Source organism: Bubalus bubalis, chromosome 2 (genome assembly GCF_019923935.1).
Source record: "Bubalus bubalis isolate 160015118507 breed Murrah chromosome 2, NDDB_SH_1, whole genome shotgun sequence".
Classification (NCBI taxonomy): Eukaryota; Metazoa; Chordata; class Mammalia; order Artiodactyla; family Bovidae; genus Bubalus; species Bubalus bubalis.
This window is the reverse complement of record NC_059158.1, coordinates 68,571,635-68,588,104: the sequence shown is the minus strand read 5'-3', so window position 1 is coordinate 68,588,104 and position 16,470 is coordinate 68,571,635. Positions and strand designations below refer to the sequence as shown.

Sequence of the window (16,470 nt, the reverse complement as noted above, 5' to 3'; positions counted from 1 at the left end):
GAGAAGGAAATGGCAACCCACTCCAGTGTTCTTGCCTGGAGAATCCTGGGGACGGGGGAGCCTGGTGGGCTGCCGTCCATGGGGTCGCACAGAGTCGGACACGACTGAAGCGACAGCAGCAGTAGTACATGAGTTAACAGCTGCTGCTGCTGCTGCTGCTAAGTCGCTTCAGTCGTGTTCGACTCTGTGCGACCCCAGAGAAGGCAGCCCACCAGGCTCCCCCGTCCCCGGGATTCTCCAGGCAAGAACACTGGAGTGGGTTGCCATTTCCTTCTCCAATGCATGAAAGTGAAAAGTGAAAGTGAAGTCACTCAATTGTGTCCGACTCAGTGACCCCATAGACTGCAGCCCACCAGGCTCCTCCATCCATGGGATTCTCCAGGCAAGAGTACTGGAGTGGGGTGCCATTGCCTTCTCCGAGAGTTAACCGAGTTAATCACAATTGCTGGTACTCTCTCAAATGAAGGGTCAATAACTGAAATGAGGTCAGATTTATGAAGAACAGTGAATTTGGTTTATAAATCCTTGACAAATGACAGAAACAGAAGGACTATACAATGTATATACTTTGTTTTGCATCTTTCTTATTTTTATTTATTTATTTTTTTTAAATTTTATTTTATTTTTAAACTTTACATAATTGTATTAGTTTTGCCAAATATCAAACTGAATCCACCACTGGCTATTACAGCTGTAAGTTTCTCACTAAATGCTGCTTTCACAATCTGCTCTTAACTTAATATGTTATGTTTTTGTTTTCAATCATACCTACATAGTTTCTAATTGTGATTCTCTCTTTGACCCACTGAGTGTTAATTTTCAAATATTTGTGACTTTTCTAAGTTCTCATTGGATAATGATTTCTAGTTTGATTCTATTTTTGTAGTCAGATATTAAATAACATATTTTGAATAATTCTCAGCAGTTTATATTTAGTATGGCTTTTTTATGGCCTCATAAACATTCTTTACTGGAGTATAGCCATGTGGGCTTGAGAAAAATGTGTACTCTTTTGTTGTTATGTGGAATACTTTAAATACATATATACCCGTTAAGTTTAGTTGATTTGTAGTGTTGTTCAAGTTTTATATTCCTTATTTCTTCTGATATAATCATGTAGTAGAAGACTTATTTGAAATGGAGTCTTGAATGCTCTATTCCTGTTGAATTGTCTATTTCTCTTATTAAATTCATACATTTTTGTTAACATATATTTTGAGTTTCTGTTGTCTGATATATATTGGCTATAATTATGCCTTCCTAATAATAATACTGACCATCTTATTATAAAATATCCTCCTCTTTCTGTAGTAACAACTTTTGTCTTTAAGTTTCTTTTGTTTGGTATTAACATAGCCATGATACCTCTTTTGCTATTTGCATGGTATATATTTTTCCATCCTTTTAATTTTCATAATTTTAACTTGTCTTATAAAGTATGTTTCTTTTAAACAGCATGTAGCTGGAAATTGTTTATTATCCACTTTGCTAACTTGTTTTTTGATTTTTTATATGTCATTTGTATGTTTATTCTTCCTTTGCTCATCCATTCTTCTTTTGTGTTAAATATTTTCTAATATTTCATTTCATTCCCTCATTTATTTTATGGACGGAGAAGCCTGTTAGGCTACAGTCGATGGGGTCACAAAGAGTAAGGACATGACTGAGTGACTTCACTTCACTTCATTTATTTTAATATATTTTTGACTATATGTAATCCCCAAGTACCCCTGAGTGTTACAATCAACATGTTGACACCAATGATCTACTTCAAATTCATACCTGCTTAAATTCAATTGAAGGCAGGAATTTTACACCAACATATCTATAGTTCCTCTCCCTCATTTATGCTATTATTATAATCTTTATACATTAATATTTTTATATTACATATTTGTGCATTACAAGCATCAACATAGTTTTATAATTATTGCTTTATTCAACAGTTATTAAACAAGGTAAGAGAATATAAAAGATACTTAGTCTCTTTTATCTGTACCTATATAGTTAACTTCTCTTTTCTTATTTTTGTGGATTCAAATTTCTTGCTGCTGCTGCTGCTGCTAAGTAACTTCAGTCGTGTCTGACTCTGTGCGACCCCATAGACGGCAGCCCATCAGGCTCCGCTGTCCCTGGGATTCTCAAGGCAAGAACACTGGAGTGGGTTGCCATTTCTTTCTCCAATGCATGAAAGTGAAAGTGAAGTCACTCAGTTGTGCCTGACTCCGACCAGGCTCCTCCATCCATGGGATTTTCCAGGCAAGAGTACTGGAGTGGGTTGCCATTGCCTTCTCCGAATTTCTTGCTAGTGTCCTTACTCCTTGTGTTAAATCTTGTGGGACACATCTGTTATCAATTAATTCTGTTTTTATTTGTCCATGATATATCTTAACATCTTCATTTTTGAAGAATAGTTTTGCTGAGTATGGAATTATTGATTTCCGCACTTTGAAAATGTCATCACACTGCCTTTTGGACTTCATAGCTGAAGATGAAAAATCATCTGTTAATTTTATTGAGTGTCCCTTGTACATGTTTGGTCATGTCTTTCTTGCTACACTGAAAGTTATTGTCTTAGGCTTTCAAAATGTTTACTGTTATGTGTGCAGCTGTGGATCTCTTTGAGTTTATTACTTGGAATTTATTGAGCTTCTTGGATAGGTAGATGAATATTTTTTATCATTTCAGGAGTTTTATGCCATTGATTCTTCACGTATTCTTTCTGCCTCTTTCTTTCTCTGCTTCAGAACTCTCATTTTTTACGTGTTATCCCATAAGTCTGAGTTTCTGCTCATTTTTCTTCATTCTTTTTTATTTTCGGTACCTCAGGCTACATATTCTTAACTGACCTATCTTCAAGTTTGCTAATTTTTCCTTTGTTCAGCTCATAGCTGTTGTTGATACTTCCTGGTACTTTTTTTTTTTTTTTTCCCTCACTTAAATTGTTTGAATTTAATGCCAGTGTTTCTATTTCACTCTTAAAAAAAAAATTACATCTCTTTTTTTGTTATTTTCTATTTGGGACATCTTTCCTCTGATATCCATTCATTTTTCAGACATTGTTTCCTTTAGTTCTTTCAACATATTTATAATGAATGGTTTAATATCTTTTTCTATTAAGTAACATCTGGGCTTCTTTAGGGGCAGTTTCTATTAATCTCTCCTGCATATGCAATATACTTTAGTGTTTCATTTCATGTCTCATGATTTTTTAATTGAAAACTGGACATCTTTACTAATATGTGGTTACTCTGGAAATCACATCCCACCCACTCTTGCCATCTTCACAAAGAATTGTCTTTCTGTTTGAACTGAACCAATTCTGTATTCTTTGTCACATGAAGCCTCTGATGTCTCTGTTTAGTTACCTCAGTGGTCAGCTGATGATTGGATAGAGATTTCCTCACATGTAATGAATCAATAATTCTCCCAGTATTTTCTAAGGGGATTTGTGTGCATGTTTGGACACAAATGCTCTGGCAATTTACACTATGTCTCAACTTTCACTTCCTGATTACGCAGAGCTATCAGTGAGAGCTTAGGACTTTTTTGAGGCTTTCCTCAGAACTTACACAGTCCTGAATACAGTCTTTCCTGAGTGCAGCCCTGCACATATGAGTGGCCTTCTTTTCCAAGAAAATGTCAGAACTTTTAAAAGCCCCATATGGACATCTAATTTCTAGTGTTTCCTTTTATATTTTCTGGTGAGCCTCTTGATTTCCCCAACTGTTATCACTACTTTGGGCAGCTGCAATCTTAAACAATTGCCCCTAATCATTTTAGACAAATACTACCCCTTCCAAAGGGCTTTTCTCATCGAGTAAGTTCTGAATCCAGTGAAATAAATACAAGTCCTTTAAGTGGTGGTTTTCAGGCAGCTGTCAGGCAGATCAACTAACAATAATTCTCTGACTTTGTGGGGAGCCCTGAATTCATTCTGCTCCACCAAGTGACTGCTAAACTGAAGATTTTCACAGTAGACTGCAAAGCTGTTGGTTTTTAAAGATATCACAGAGGTGGTAAGAGCAGATGGGGACAGGGCAAGTTAAGACACCACAAAGCTCGCTGCTTTTTACCAAGATTGAGCCAATTTTATTGAATGAATGTTCCTTGGATTATTACAGACCATTGGTTAATTTTTGAGTTTTGAAGGAACTGATTTTGGGGGGTTTTCCTATTGTTCTAATTGATTTTATGAAAAAATTTTATGCCATGGATATATTTTATATCTTTGTCCATGTTAAAAGGCACAAAAATGATCTTACATTCAGTATAATCTGTAGAACTGCCAATAAGTGGCTTTGTGGTTTATATTGCAAATTGGTCTCAAGTAGAAGACACAAAGAATTATTTTATCTCACTCCCTTCACCTGTTATTAATGATAAAAATGGGGAAATTGGGGCTCAAGGTCATACTACTTCTCAGGGGGTGAGCAAAAATTAGAAGCCAGTTCCTCTTTCCTCCCAACGCTGTGCTTTAATATATTGCATTAAATATGTTTATTTACCTTTGTAATGTGAAATAAGAAGTGTCAGAATCTTTATTCTCAACAAGATTGAGGCAAGCAGCTCTTCACTCCTTCATTGAAAGTTTGACAATTAATCTAAGTCTGCTCAGGAACAGTGGGAACATCAATTTCTTTCTCTGCAAGTTATGACTCGCTACCATTATTCAGATATTTTTTAGATTACACAGTTATTAGGCTACTTTTCAAGTACATGTCTCATTTGTTACTAAGAAAGCAAAGTTCTAGTATTGTCAGCTCATTGAACTTCAAATCCTACATGTCAGGGAACACATCAAAACCTAATTCAGAAAAGACAGACACTGATTCTTGTATCAAATATTTAAGACCAACCACAAAATATACTACAATTCTCTTTGAAAGTGAAAGTGTTAGGTGCTCAGTCCTGTCCAATTGTTTGTGACTGTAGCCCACCTGGCTCCTCTGTCCATGGCATTGTCCAAGCAAGAATACTAGGTGGGTGGCCATGCCCTCCTCTTTGAAGAGCTCAAATTGCACCCATCTCTAGAATGGCATCTTGGGTCATCTTGTTTCATCCCTTAAATATACAAACTTCTAATATATATAAATATAATTTTTCCTAATTACTAAATATATTTTTCCTAATTACTAAAAGTATTAAAAATTAGATTATTTAAAATAATGTGATTGTCTTGGTAATTATTTTAATCACTTATTTGTACTTAATTGATGTGCTGTGGTATGTTGTATTCACTGTATCATATATTGTTTGATTTCTACCTCAGGGTAAGATGTGCCCAAATATAGAAAGTATTACAAATGAATGCTTATTTCCAGTTACCTATAAACAACATAGGGTTAGTATACTGCTTCCAAAAGTATAAGCTTGGTAAATAAGAGAAATGAATAAAGTTTACAAAAGTTAAGAAAGCGTGTACCAGGTGCTATCTTGCTGAATATGGAGACTAGTTCATTCAGTAGTCAAATGAATATCTGAGTGCCCAAGATACTCCAAGGACAATTCTTAGCTCTAGGCATAGAGTTGCTATGCTATGCTAAGTCACTTCAGTCGTGTCCGACTCTGTGTGACCCCATAGATGGCAGCCACCAGGCTCCCCCATCCCTGAGATCCTCCAGGCAAGAACACTGGAGTGGGTTGCCATTTCCTTCTCTAGGGATAGAGTTGAGAACAAAACAAAAATCCTGTGGCTATGGCATTTATATAATAGTGGAATAAACAGTAAATATACAAACAAGTAAATTAGAATGCAAATCAGGTGGTGATAAATGCTAGAAAAAATTATAACAAGGTACAGAGAAGGCAATGGCACCCCACTCCAGTACTCTTTCTTGGAAAATCCCATGGACGGAGGAGCCTGGTAGGCTGCAATCCATGGGGTCGCTAAGAGTTGTACACAACTGAGCGACTTCACTTTCACTTTTCACTTTCATGCATTGGAGAAGGAAATGGCAACCCACTCCAGTGTTCTTGCCTGGAGAATCCCAGGGACAGGGGAGCCTGGTGGGCTGCTGTCTATGGGGTCGCACAGAGTCAGACATGACTGAAGTGACTTAGCATAGCATAGCATAGCATGGGGTTAGCGAAAAGTTAATATTAAGAGGGTTGTCTCTTAGGAAATGATATTTGAGTAGTACATGAACATAGTAAGGGATGAGCCATGTGATTTCCTGGAGAAAAATTGTTTCAGGAAGTAGTTACAGTGATTATAAAGATTCTGAGGTAAGAAGGTGAAACTTGCAAAAAGGCCAACAGAGTGTCATGAGCAAGGAGAAAATGACTGGAAATGGAAGTGAGAATTTAAATTGAGCCCGAAAAGGTAAAGACTATGATTTTATTCTGAATGTTGGAAAACTACCACACAGTGTCCAGGAGCTGGGTTCAGTTGAGCCGCTTAGTCATGTCCAACTCTGCAACCTCATGAACCACAGCATGCCGGTGTTTCCTGTCCATCACCAGCTCCCAAAGCTTGCTCAAACTCATGTCCATCAAGTCAGTGATGCCATCAACCATCTCACCCTCTGTTGTCCCCTTCTTCTCCTGCCTTCAATCTTTCCCAGCATCAGGGTCTTTTCCAATGAGTCAATTCTTCACATCAGGTGGCCAAAGTATTGGAGTTTCAGCTTTAGCATCAGTCCCTCCAATGAACACCCAGGACTGATCTCCTTTAGAATGGACTGGTTGGACATCCTTTCAGTCCAAGGGACCCTCAAGAGTCTTCTCCAACACCACAGTTCAAAAGCATCAATTCTTCGGCACTCAGCTTTCTTCACAGTCCAACTCTCACATCCATGCATGACTACTAGAAAAACCATAACTTTGACTAGATGGATCTTTGTTGGCAAAGTAACGTCTCTGCTTTTTAATACGCTGTCTAGGTTGGCCACAACTTTTCTTTCACGGAGCAAGCGTCTTTTAAATTCATGGCTGCAGTCACCATCTGCAGTGATTTTGGAGCCCAAGAAAATAAGGTCTGTCACTGTTTCCATTGTTTCCCCATCTATTTGCCATTAAGTGATGGGACTGGATGCCATGATCTTAGTTTCTGACTGTTGAGTTTTAAGCCAACTTTTTCACTCTCCTCTTGCACTTTCATCAAGAGGGTCTTTAGTTATTCTTTGTGTTCTGTCATAAGGACCTGGGTGATGTGATATAATTTTCATTTAAAAATATTTTTCTCTGGCTTCTAGGGGCAGAACTGGCTGTTGATTTACCAGAGCAGAGACTTCTTGGAGTACCAGGTGATGAACCCAAGAGAGAGACATTAGGTTAGGGCAGGGTACTATTCAAATCTAATTCTATCAATATTCATTTGATGGGTTTGAAGAAAAGTTATGACACCAGATTTTTGACATAAGATGCTTTATGGCAGTAACTACTGTGATAAGAATCTCTAGAGGAAAAACATGTTTGGCAAGCAGTAGGGAGGTGAATCAAGGGCCCAGTTTCAGATTTGCAAGGATTGAAACGCCCATTAGACATCCTAGTACAAAGTATTACAATTTAGAGGAAAGATTCATTCTGGAAATAGAAATCTGAGGGTCATCAGCACATAGAATGTGTTGAAGGCCATTGGAGTGGATAGGATCATCTAAGAGTAAGGGGTCTATAGCATTTCAAGGTTGGGGAGATAAAGTTCCAGCAGAGAAGACTGAGAAGTAGCAACCATATAGGTAAGAAAAAAATCAGAAATATATGGTGTACAAAATACCAAGTTAAAATATATATATATATATATATATATATTTTTTTTTTTTTTAAGGAGGAGACAGAGATGATCTGTATCAAAGGACACTGATAGTTTGAGCTAAGAGGGTGAAAGGAGATCAGAAGAGGTGAGGGTATAGAGATGAGACTGAGACTTATAGATAGTACAGCATGCTTTTATGATGATATCAGTGATACAGAAAAGAGGAGCAAAACATGATGTAATGAGAGAGAAGAGAAAGGAGATATCAATGACCTGATAATCAATGACCTGAGGAAAGTCATTGATTAGACAGAGGTGAGAGAAGTTGGTCTATGTAGAACATGGACAGTGAATCCACTGAGTCACCGCACAGGCAGAGCATACAGTTTTAGAGATGCTGGTGGGTTGGAAGATTTGGTGGCAGAAGATGAAGAACGACTCTTCTGAGTCATCTTTTTGATGGAACAGGAATGTCATCTGCTCTGAGAACAGTTTATATTTCTCTCTCCCTCAGCAGACTCTTTGTCAAAGTTAGAGATTTTGTTTTCTCTCATATCATTAACATCTGACCTAGCACTCAGCACATATTAAATACCTCATGAATGATTGTAAAATGCAAATGAATTAAAGTGGGCTTCATCTTTACTTCATAGGCAATTTAAATGTGTTTAATGTCTATTTTTATTGGAGTAGAGTTAAAGATAGTGTTTATAGAAGGCTGATTTTGAATATCTTACCTCCAAGCCAGATTCTCATGTGCTGACATTTGTTTTATTTTATTTCTGTTTTTTTTTTTGTTTGTTTGTTTTGTTTTAGACGTCAAGGGCAAATGATTCTCTCAGACCAGGTGGAGACTATGTACAGACAAAACATTCAACGGAATATGTCCAAAGAACCAGAATTTTCCCCTTTTCCACTGAGATAAACATGTTAGTAGCTTATAACATTGTCAGTGATGATCCTAACTTGTAAAAATATGTTTTAACAATTTTCCAGGCGAAAGGTGACATGGAATGTGAAAATTTTGCCTGTTTTGAAAGGAATCTCAAGGAAGAGTGAGTAGCAAGTAAATCATTGTACACATTTTTCTATATTGACTTGAGGTTTTCTAACAAAGTTTTCTTAGCCTCAACACTTGACAGTTTAGTCTGGATAATTCTATAATTCTTTGTTGTAGGGATGAAAGGGGAAGGTGGGGCGACATTCTGGGCATTGCGGGATGTTTGTGTGTTTGGCATCTGTCCACAAAAGACCCCTCTCAGGTGTAGGCACTGTCAGTGTCTCTAGACATTGTCAAATGTTCCCTGTAGTCAGAGTGGGAGGTGGGGGAGAAAACTGCCCTGGTTGGAGAACCACTATTGAAACAACCACAGCTCAGCTAGTAAATCTGCCTACAATGCAGGAGACACAGAGATGCAGGTTTGATCACTGGGTCAGGAAGATTCCCTGGAGGAGGGCATGACAATCCACTCCAGTATTCTTGCCTGGAGAATTCTATGGACAGAGGAGTCTGGTGGGCTACAGTCCATGGAGTGGCAAAGATTTGGACATGACTAAAGTGATTGACCATGCACACATTGAAACAGCACAAACAAAACCTCTTCTGAGGACAGTTTTGTTGGAGTTTTTTATCTAATGAGGGCATGGTTAGGAATGTATAATCATAGGGATGGCAATTGAGACAATTCTCATTTCACGTGCACAAAAATCACCAGCTCACAGAGACTTAAGGAAATGCAAACATTATAAAACATGCAAAGCTAAAGACTTATCAGTTAGAATATAGCTATAGCTGTCATGTGGAAGAGGAACTCAATTACCTGAAGTATATTAACAGAAGGCAGACCTATAAGCAATGGTGCTAATTATAGAGAGATATAGTTTGATATGTGATAAGGACCATGGTTTTGATGATTAGCAGTGTTTAAAAAGAGAGAAGTGCCCCAGAGTTCCCTTTCAATTGCCAATCAAGCCAAAATCACATGGTAACATTTTAGGAATGTCACAGAGGGAGAAAATATCACTGAGCGTAGGTTGGATTTGAGATTCCATTCAATCTAGTGAGTCCAGAAAGCACAGGAGGACCATGGGAACATCCAAATAAAGTTGTATCTGTCAAAAGAGGGAGAGAATGAAAGCAAAGGAGCCATAATGGGAAACAGCAAAGTCAAATTGGTGTCGCAAAGAGTAAGGCATTAATCTTCAGCAAGCATAGCTCAGGGAGGAGGGAAGAGACAATTCAAATGTGAGTGTCTCCACTTTGGAATTCTCTATGACTCTGGCCATGTAATTTGAGGCAATTCCTTGAACTGTTTGATGGTGGCTAAGGATCCTTCCTTCAATCCAGCCTCACTCCTTGATGGCAGCCTTTGCCACTTTTCAGGTGTTAGTGCAAAGGCTGTAAAAATTCACTGGGATGCTTGTCAGCCATGCATGTGTGTGAGACCCATATGCAGAGTTTGCATTTCCTTAAGTCTCTGTGAGCTGGCGATTTTTTCATTTTAAACCAGCACCCTTAGAAGTTCCGATACAGGTGAACCTCGGGTCATCCCTTTAAGCAACATTGTTTCAGTGGAAGGGGGTGTGTAGTTCGGTTTGCTCTCTGACTCCTACCTGAACCCTGTAAATTTTTGTAGTTTTCCCAGGAAAGATTATTTTAAGAAGAGCATTAGACTACCCACACCAAGTATTGGGCCTCTAATCTAAACTTCACTACTGGTATCCCCTTCCCAGATTTGACATTAAACTCAAAGAGCATGGCGATGTTTTTCTGGAAATGTAGGGTGTTTTTTGGCAGGGGAGGGTGGTTAGGGAAGATTGCTTACTTTTTGGTAATAAAAAGATTCTCCCTGATGGTGCCAACCCTAACCCTCCATAGCCGGTGACTGTAAATTCCCAAGCTCAAAAATGTCTGATAGTCCTAAAAGAAAATGTTTAGAAATTCTTAACATAAGTCAGTGCCATTACTAATAGACCCATATAAGCACTAATCTCCTCAGCTGGATTACTCATTCAGAGTAATGCATTTGAAAGAAACTCCTCTGAAAACCACTAGAGTGTCAACCAAACCAGGGTGATTAGAGATGTATGTCACTGTTTAACCGCTTAGACTAACACCTTCTCTTTCATATTCTGGGAGTGGACAAGTTCTTATACTGAATGCCTTTGGCTGTATCCAGGTGTTACCAGACAACTAGGTTTCAATGGAGAGGGCATCTCTGGGTGTAGTGGCATCTGTGGTTTCATTTGGTAATCCTGAACTCTGATACTCATTTTCATATTCCCATCTCTTTCATCTGATACTTTCTACCTCTTCATTAGAATCTCAACTCTGTCATCCTATTTTCCTGTTAAAGTTTCTTTTTTGTATCTGCTTGATTTCACACCCTAATCCTTGCTCAAGCCTGAAGAAGTATAATTTGACTATCACTAATCTACACCTGTGGAGAAGGCAATGGCACCCCATTCCAGTACTTTTGCCTAGAAAATCCCATGGGTGGAGGAGCCTGGTAGGCTGCGGTCCATAAGGTCACTAGAGTCGGACACGACTGAGTGACTTCACTTTCACTTTTCACTTTCATGCATTGGAGAAGGAAATGGCAACCCACTCCAGTGTTCTTGCCTGGAGAATCCCAGGGACGGGGAAGCCTGGTAGGCTGCAGTCTATGGGGTTGCACAGAGTTGGACACGACTGAAGCGACTTAGCAGCAGCAGCAGCAATCTACACCTGACCTTATTCTCCTGTGATACTCATGAAAAAGGCCAACAAAGTGAATATTTGTTCCTTGGTTTCATACATCATTGATTCAGAGACAGACTTACTATGAGGCTAATTGATCTTAAGCTCAGAGCCCTCTTTTGCTTGGGTTGCTTCCAAGGACCAGAGATGACCTTAGCAGTGTATTCATATGGCATATGGTTTTTAAATATTTGCAGACAAAGGCATTTTGACTATTCTTGGTCAAGAACTCTGTCTCCTACTAGGATCCTAAATCTATCCTGTCCTGTATGACAAGATTTGTGTGACTACAGAAATTTTGAGGATGTAGACATGGGAAGTAAACTCAGGGATACATTTAGTTTGGGTGGACATATTTCTGTTTGTAGTTTAGGAGATATATTTATGAGGTATGCTATCACATCTGTGAATCAAAGTAGGGCTTGCTTCTAGAAGTTTTCCACCATACCACCTCACCTGATGTCTTCTCAGAAATGTGCAGGATTGGAGGTCATATTTTGATATGAACTCATCCCAGAGATCCTGTTGTGGGATATATGTGGGAAGACAAGAGAAACAAGGGTAGAAATGTACAGAGTCAGAGTTATCTGTGGTAAATTCTTCCAAAAAGCTGATGTGTGCAATTGTAAGCAGAAGATACAGCTCTTACTGTTATCAGGTCTAAATAGAAGTTTCTCTCCCATCATAAATATTTTCAATAATGAGTATCAATAATTACAAATGTACTATGCATATTGGCCTTCCCAGGTGGCTTTAGAGATAAAGACTCCACCTGCCAATGCAAGAGACATAAGTGGTATAGCTTTGATCCTTTGATTGGGAAGGTCCCCTGGAGGTAGGCATGGCAACCCATTCCAGTATTCTTGCCTGAAGAATCCCATGGACAGAAAAGCCTGGTGGGCTATAGTCCATGGAGTCACAAAGAGCTGGACACAACTAAAGCAACTTAGCATACACACACATACTATGCATATAATATTTTAAAGAGACCATTAAATTTATTAGAATTGCTAGTATGGAAAGCACAAACCTGAGATATCAAAAAGGGTACATGTAAGTGTGAGATAAGATAATCACGATGGTGTGATCACTCACCTAGAGCCAGACATCCTGGAATGTGAAGTCAAGTGGGCCTTAGAAAGCATCACTATGAACAAAGCTAGTGGAGGTGATGGAATTCCAGTTGAGCTATTTCAAATCCTGAAAGATGATGCTGTGAAAGTGCTACATTCAATATGCCAGCAAATTGGGAAAACTCAGCAGTGGCCACAGGACTGGAAAAGGTCAGTTTTCATTCCAATCCCAAAGAAAGGCAATGCCAAAGAATGTTCAAACTACCACACAATTGCGCTCATCTCACATGCTAGTAAAGTAATGCTCAAAATTCTCCAAGCCAGGCTTCAGCAACACATGAACCGTGACCTTCCAGAGGTTCAAGCTGGTTTTAGAAAAGGCAGAGGAACCAGAGATCAAACTGCCAACATCTGTTGGACCATCAAAAAAGCAAGCGAGTTCCAGAAAAATATCTATTTCTGCTTTCTTGACTATGCCATAGCCTTTGACTGTGTGGATCACAATAAACTGTGGGAAATTCTGAAAGAGATGGGAATACCAGACCACTTGGTCTGCCTCTTGCGAAATCTGTATGCAGGTCAGGAAGAAACAGTTAGAACTGGACATGGAACAACAGACTGGTTCAAAATTGGGAAAGGAGAACGTCAAGGCTGTATATTGTCACCCTGCTTATTTAACTTATATGCAAAGTATATCATGAGAAACGCTGGGCTGGAAGAAGCACAAGCTGGAATCAAGATTGCTGGGAGAAATATCAATAACCTCAATATGCAGATGATATCACCCTTATGGCAGAAAGTGAAGCGGAACTAAAAGCCTCTTGATGAAAGTGAAAGAGGAGAGTGAAAAAGTTGGCTTAAAGCTCAACATTCAGAAAATGAAGATCATGGCATCTGGTCCCATCACTTCATGGGAAATAGACGGGGAAACAGTGGAAACAGTGTCAGACTTTATTTTTCTGGGCTCCAAAATCACTGCAGATGGTGACTGCAGCCATGAAATCAAAAGACGCTTACTCCTTGGAAGGAAAGTTATGACCAACCTACATAGCATATTCAAAAGCAGAGAACCTTTGCCAACAAAGGTTCGTCTAGTCAAGGCTATGGTTTTTCCAGTGGTCATGTATGGATGTGAGAGTTGGACTGTGAAGAAGGCTGAGTGCCGAAGAATTGATGCTTTTGAACTGTGGTATTGGAGAAGACTCTTGAGAGTCCCTTGGACTGCAAGGAGATCCAACCAGTCCATTCTGAAGGAGATCAGCCCTGGGATTTCTCTGGAAGGAGTGATGCTAAAGCTGAAACTCCAGTACTTTGGCCACCTCATGTGAAGAGTTGACTCATTGGAAAAGACTCTGATGCTGGCAGGGATTGGGGGCAGGAGGAGAAGGGGATGACAGAGGATGAGATGGCTGGATGGCATCACTGACTCGATGAAAGTCAGTCTGAGTGAACTCTGGGAGTTGGCAATGGACAGGGAGGCCTGGCGTGCTGCGATTCACGGGGTCGCAAAGAGTTGGACATGACTGAGCAACTGAACTGAACTGAGCTGAAGTGTATAGTCCATGGAATTCTCCAGGCCAGGATACTGGAGTAGGTATCCATTCCCTTCTCCAGGAGATCTTTCCAACCCAGGGATTGAACCCAGGTCTCCTGCATTGCAGGTGGATTCTTTCCCAACTGAGCCACCATGGAAGCCCTTATTTCTATAAGAAGACTGTAAGCTTTATAAAACTTGGGCATGCATGCTAAGTTGCTTTAGTCATGTCTGACCCTGTGTAAACTTTATGGACTGTAGACAGTCAGGTTCCTCTGTCCATGGGATTCTCCAGGCAAGAATACTGAAGTGGGTTGCCATTTGGCAGTGTTATAATAATTTTTATGTGTTTATGGTTTATAGAATACCATGTACATATTAGGCATTCAACCAATATTATTTATGTTTTACAGCTAACTGTAAAACATGAACCAAGTGACTGGAGCAACTCAGAGAAAAAGAGACAGCTAGGCCAATTGCTGTTGTATTAAGATATATATGTATGGAGACATAAAGACATACAGGAAGAACTAAGCTTGTCTGAAAATACTTCATCCCAGTTCATTTCATGCACATTCCTAAAGGTCACTCCATATATTCTGGTACTTCTGAAACTCTCTGCTTGCCTTCCAAATCCATTTAGCACAGATTTTAGCACACTTACAAACTGTTGAGAGGTCACAGGAAGGCACCTGTAGGATGAATTGCTTTAGGATCCATTCCTGTCCCCCCTGCCCCCCAGTACTTAGGTAATTCTGCTGGATCTGATGTGATTATTTTGCACCCAGTGAATATACTCCACAAAACCTCATTCACCGTGGACTGAAGTTCACCATAATATGAAGGCAGAAAGGGCAGAGACTGTGGAAAGTTTTCCATGAGGGATCAAAGCTACATACTTAGCTGAGTCATAAAGCAGTACTATGGCCCAGAAAAGCAAAAACTTCATCTTGTGATTGGTTTCAACTTTCTTTTTCATATCCTTTACCAGATAGAGCAGATTTACTGTGAATCTGAACGAGCTTGGCTGACACTTCAGAACTTCACATTTGTATAGGCCGGAGTGATGTTGTATTTGTAATTTTGTGTTTTCATACTTCAAACACCACTTCAAGTGTCACAAAACATTGATCTGCTTCAGTATCTATATCTTATTCTGTGCATGATTCTAATATTGCTAATCGTTTGAATTTGTGGCAATTTAGTTGATAGAAAGGAGTTAGTAACCTTAAGTCCTTATTTTGATGGGGCAAAAGTCCACATGGGCTTCCCTTTCTATGCCTTTTATTACACATTTATCAGTACAAAAACAGAAATAATGGACATGTAAATTGGCAGCTTTCATAAAGTGGCAATTAGAAAATAACCTGTTTTCATTTAAACCGGGAAGAAAGCAATAATTTGTACCAAAATTAGGGATATTGTTTCAATATGCAGATGACACCACCTTAATGGCAGAAAGTGAAGAGGAGCTAAAGAGCCTCTTGATGAAGGTGAAAGAGGAGAGTGAAAAAGGCAACATTCAAAAAACTAAAATTATGGCATCCGGTCCCATCACTTCATGGCAAATAGATGGGGAAACAATGGAAACACAGTGACAGACTTTATATTCTTGGGCTCCAAAATCACTGTGGATGGTAATGTAGCCATGAAATTAAAAGACATTTGCTCCTTGAAAGAAAGCTATGACAAACCTAGACAGGGTATTAAAAAGCAGAGACATTGCTTTACTGACAAAGGTCCATATAATCAATGCTATGGTTTTTCCAGTAGTCATCTATGGATGTGAGTTGGACCATAAAGAAGGCTAAGTGCTAAAGAATTGATGCTTTTGAATTGTGGTGTTGAGAAGACTCTTGAGAATCTTCTCCCTTTGACTGCAAGGAGATCCAACCAGTCAATCCTAAAGGAAATCAACCCTGAATATTCATTGGAAGGACTGATGGTGAAGCTGCATCTCTAATACTTTGGCCACCTGATGCAAAGAGCTGACTCATTGGAAAAGACTCTGATGCTGGGAAACATTATAGGCAGGAAGAGAAGGGGACAGCAGAGGATGAGATGGTTGGATGGCATTACTGACCCAATGTTCATGAGTTTGAGCAAACTCTGGGAGATGATGAAGGACATAAAGCCTGGTGTGCTGCAGTCCATGGGGTTGCAAAGATTTGGACACAACTGAGTGACTGAACAAGAACAACACTTCTAAATCTAACATGAAAATAGTATGCATAGCCGACCAAGAATGACAGGAAGGAGGAAAGACATTGACAAAATACAAATGCTATTGTAGGTAGTGATTGAGAGAAAAAGTGTGCAATATACTTGATCAAAGGCTGATTTCACTAATAGCTGGGAGCCTATTTTCCTTGGGTCTTTTGTGTTTCTGCCAGTCTTACGAACGAGGCATTAACTGTGTTTTGTTCAG

At 39.2% G+C, this 16,470-nt stretch overlaps 1 long non-coding RNA gene across 2 annotated transcripts in view; it reads left to right on the top strand.

The window, feature by feature from the left end:
- Positions 1-16,470, top strand: part of LOC123330746 — a 94,773-nt gene that overhangs the window by 43,912 nt on the left and 34,391 nt on the right. For both annotated transcript variants that reach the window (XR_006546842.2, XR_006546841.2), the window contains 2 exons: positions 7,197-7,247; positions 8,693-8,751. This is a non-coding gene — a long non-coding RNA (uncharacterized LOC123330746). The remainder of the gene's footprint in view (positions 1-7,196; positions 7,248-8,692; positions 8,752-16,470) is intronic.